General features: G+C 47.4%; 1 protein-coding gene across 1 annotated transcript in view; it reads left to right on the top strand.

Moving 5' to 3' along the window:
- Positions 1-281: 281 nt before the first annotated feature.
- Positions 282-4,695, top strand: part of ALDOB (aldolase, fructose-bisphosphate B) — a 17,359-nt gene continuing 12,945 nt past the window's right edge. Inside the window, exon 1 of the mRNA XM_004710977.4 lies at positions 282-361. The gene's annotated coding sequence lies outside the window, so the exon portion shown is untranslated. The remainder of the gene's footprint in view (positions 362-4,695) is intronic.

The following is a 4,695-nucleotide window of genomic DNA, read 5'->3' as shown; positions in this document are numbered from 1 at the left end:
GTGTGACCTAAGGGAGCCCCTCGAGTCTTTCTGTCCCTCCGTCCCCCCATCTGTACAATGCGGGGCTGCACTGAAGACATGTGTTGTAGCTTTATCATTCTGTAAGGAAAGAAGTGTTGCAAACCTGATTAAGGGATTGGCTGTCTGTGAACCAATCAGAGGTATTGGATAAACACCTCCCTACCAGGCCAAGATAGGGAGGGGAAGACAACAGTTGGCGGGGGTGGGGGGGTGAGGGGGATTGGAAGGGGGGGGGGGTAAGCGAGAACACTATAAAAGCTGTGCGAGACCGACGAGTTGTCCTATTTGGCAGCTGCTGCCTCAGCGACCGACATCTAAGAAGACTCTTGTCTCCCAAACGGTAAGTCAACGGGCTTCCTTTGTTCACCTGACTGCACCTGCACCAAGGGAAAAGCATGCTTGCGTGTGTGTTCAGAAAAGAAAAATTGATGGTCACTTTTGATCCGAGATGACTATTTTCCTTGCTAAGAGTGAACGTGGCTCTTTGAAGAGTAGCAAAATGCTTCAGTGTGACCTCGAGTTGGCAGTGTTAGGAGTATGGTGGCAGTTTTGAGTTATTTAGTGAGAGAGACAGACAGACACACACACACACACACACACACAGCTTTCTTCGAGTTTGCAGATTCCTGATCCTTCCCACTTTCTCTTCACATAGCTGTTAACTGCTGTCCATTTGGCTCCCAACTCCTGCCAGCCCCCCAACCCCACCCCAGCGGAACAAAACGCGCTGGGTCCTGCACCATGCCCATGATTGGGGTTTCACTGGCCGATTTTCCAAAGTAGATGGCCAGGCCTTTCTTTCTGATCTCTGTTAGTCTGAATGTTCCGTGGAAACATGTGCAGCGTGAGAGCAGCATGCAAGCCTCCAGGGACAGCACACTGTGTGCTCTTGAGCTCCCTCGTTAGAAGGTGAAAGCGCTACTGCAGAGCTGCGGCTGCTCCACTCTGCCGGGGTGACTATGCTGACGACGGACTCACCTGCCTCACCCCGATGTCCCCTTCTTCAGTCTCTCCCCGCAATTGCTGGCACTGAGCACCACAGTCTCTTCACCACAGAAACGAGCCCTTGTTTTGCTCGTTGCCTCCACCCACTGCTCACACAAGAAAAGGAAACGGTGTGGAAACTTCAGAGCACCCCCCCCCACTTGATTATGCATTTTCAAGCGGCCCCTCCCCACAATTGTTAGCTACATTCTGTAATGCGTGTTGGGCTGCGAACCACACAGGTGGCCGATGGAAACCACCCGAGGAGGCTGTCTACTCCCTTAGGTAGTTACCGTCTTAGAGACCCATGGGGGGAGTTCTACCATGAGGGTCCTTATGAGTCGGAATCAACTCAATGGCAGTGAGTTTAGTTTGGTTTTGTAACATTTCTTGTCAACACTAAACAGTTGGAAGACCCTACGGTTTAAGATAGGAGATGCTGGAAGCTGCTAGGGCTTTTGGCTTGCTCATTAAGAAGTCAAACATTACCAAAAATACATAAAAGCAAAGTGAGGCCCACTCCACTCCCTTCTGTTCCCCATGCATCACCCTGAGTGGGATTGGAGGGGCAGGGGGGAGTGTTCCTCTGCTTATATAGACACAAAAACAATTAGCATATATACACATGATTTTTGTGTGTGTGTGTGTGCGCGCGTGTGTGTGTGTGTGTGATTCAATTGAGTTTTATGAGAATTAGAAGAAGTTTCAGGTTTATACAGGCACCCGCAGGGCCCCTCACCCCGTGCAGCCTCCCTAGAAGCTGCTTGGAAAGTCACGTGGTCCTAGTTTGTTTTATTTTTAAAGATACTGTATATACACACTTTTCTGAACATGTCATTTCCCCACCGTCCTGACAAAATAATACGTGAACAAATTCCCATGACATGTTTTTATAACAGCCCAAGTCCTTAGGAAGCGAGGCTTAGGGACACAGAAATCATTTTCTGTCTTTCCCCCCTCCCTGATTCCCAGCGTGAGTATTGACCTGGATCCAGGTTTATCATTAACAGAGGGGCAGCAGGGGGCTGAGGTGGCACAGACCTTTAGTCTTCTGTAGAAGTTTAACTTCCTGTGAACAATATTAGTTCAACTTGACCTTTCCTCTGTCATTCTGGTTCAGTCAGCACAAGCAGACTGAGAGAAATCAGTTAGCAATGAGTAGAAACACGGAGGTCTCCAGAGGTCCCTTAGTATTATTATTTAATTGTTAATTCTGATGTTTAGTTTACAAACAGGAAAATGATAATACCTTGACTTCCATGGGGCTTTAAGAGGCATTTTCATGTTCATCACGCCATTCAACAAATACATCACGTGACTCAACTCTGATGAGCCGAGCGTTCAGACTTGTTCGACTTGCCAAGGAGACATTCAGAGTGACTAGTGCACCACTTCACCCGCAGGAGAGTCAGAGTCAGTGATGCTGAGATCTGTCCAAGATCCCAGCCAGGAGCAGGCAAAGCTACAGCAAGAGCTCAGGTCTGACTTGTCTGCCGGCAGACAATGTGATGTCAGATACGGATGAATAGGTAATGGCAGAGTTGTGGGGGTAAAAAGCCACCACCTGTGGTGCTCTGGGGTGCCAGCAAGGACATTAAGAGTCATCCAAATGCTGCTTCCCTTTGCCAAGCTCACCCTTTCCTTGAATAGAGAGGAGGACTGTCCTTGATCCCACACTGTGATTTCTTCACTGTATGTCCTTGGAAAAATTATTTACTTATTAACAAAAGTTTTTATTGTAAATTAGGTGGGAGGTACATTTCAGATCATCAACTTATATTCACAGATCGAACTACTAGTCGCACCCCGAACAGCCCACCCACTCCTTCATTGTTCTTCTCTCTCGTGTGGACTACTGCCTTTCATTTTAATCAAGTTAACACCTGTTCACAATCCAGACCACAGTGTCATGTTCACTCCCGCCTTGGCCCTCCCTCCTTGACAGTCTTCCAAATCCTGTTCCCTTTGCTGCCAAAGTCTTTGGTTTTTTTTTTCCTCTTACAATAGTGGTCTCACATCATATTTTGGAGAAATAATTTAAACTCTAACATTGTCTTTCCTTGTCTGTGAAGCAGCAGGAGGAAATCAAGCCCAGTGGCTTCTGGAATGATTGTGAGGAAAATGTGACACAGGGCAGGTAAAGAAATGATCAGAGTTCCGGACACTAAATGTTAATTTGTGGTGATTGTTAGTGAGCTATTTTGTCCTTTTCTTTCATTGAGGAAATGGCTTCATTGCTTGGTAATTGTCAACTCCTTTGTACAAACACCTAAACAGAGAGAGAAAATTTGCACCTTGGCCTGAGAGGTCAGCACCTCAAGCTGGTTTTTCATGAGCATAAGCAGAAAGTCAGGGACAAAGGTGAAAGTCCCCACCTGTAGTTAACCCAAGCTCACTGCCATCGAGCTGATTTTCAGGGTCTCCAAGGCTGTAAGTATTTACGGGAGCAGATAGCCTCATCTTTCTCCCTCCGAGCTGCTGGTGGCTTTGAACCCCCAACCTTGAGGTTAGCAGTGCAATGCTTACCCCACAGTGCCACCAGGGGTCTTGCCTATAATATTAGTAACAAATACTTAAATCAGGACAATACTACTGCTTGTAGATGGATTGTAGGGGCCCTGGAAGATCACCTTCTCTAGAGATTGCTGCCCACCACCCTTCCCTAAGACACGGATGACAACACCGTGGTGCTGTTCTTGGATTTTGGCAATGACACGGCCATCAGTTACACCTCCTGACTTAGTTTAGTGACCATCACCTTCTATATCACAGGACAGGGAACCGTGCCTGCCTTAAAAGGATTCAGAAAAAGGAGAGAAAAGGATTTGTCATGAGAGCTGGGCTCTGCCTTATCCTAGATGGGTCTTTGGGCATTTCAGTTAACACCTCTAAGTCTTAGTTTATTCACTAATGAATGAAGATAACCCTGTCCCGATCACATCATCAAGTGGATCAAATGAGAGCTGGAGAGGCCTGGCTCTAGAGAGTAGGATGTAGCCACGGGCATGCATCCTGCATGAGTGCATGGGTGGAATGGGGAAAGGAGGAGGCCATAGGATTGGATATGAGCCTACTCAAGGTAATCTTCACTCCCAACCTTGTTTGTCTTAGGTCAACCTATGAAAAAGTCACTTTCCAACACCGAAGAAGGAAGCCCTGTAACCCCGTATATTCAATACTAACCCAAAGCGATCAGCACACTAGGGGCAATGATCTCACTCAGAGATGCCCCCGTGGAGGAGACTGCTTGGGCCAGGAGGCGTTGAGGCAGAATCCCATCCTTGCCAAAGTAGCAGAACTGAGAATTACTGGTGTGGAGATCACTGTATTAATTTCCGCATTCCCAGAGGCACTGAGGGACAAGTCCTCCTGCGTGAGCCCCATGGGGTCTCATTGGGTTGAATATTTTAAAAAAAAGGAACCCCACACTCCATCCTTGCTAGCCCAGAGCTGATGAAAGGTAACTTTGGGGCCTAGTGTGAGTTCCTCCTCTCAAGCATGGTGCATGGAAAGTGATCTGGGACTACGGAGTACCACAGCAAGTGGGGGAGAATGACAGAGGTCTGAGTCTTACTGTCCCTGCCTTAAAACATCCAGGTGCCCCAACAGGCTAGACTGGAAAACACAAGTTTTTCTTGCTTGGTATATTTTAATTTGTTCTTCGTCAGTGGATTGATGCTGTTGCTGTTT

This window comes from Echinops telfairi, unplaced genomic scaffold, assembly GCF_000313985.2.
Source record: "Echinops telfairi isolate 266 unplaced genomic scaffold, ASM31398v2 ScPeMD7_7410;HRSCAF=8448, whole genome shotgun sequence".
In the NCBI taxonomy this organism is placed as follows: Eukaryota; Metazoa; Chordata; class Mammalia; order Afrosoricida; family Tenrecidae; genus Echinops; species Echinops telfairi.
Note: the sequence above shows the minus strand (reverse complement) of the source record. Positions and strands in the feature narration are given on the sequence as shown.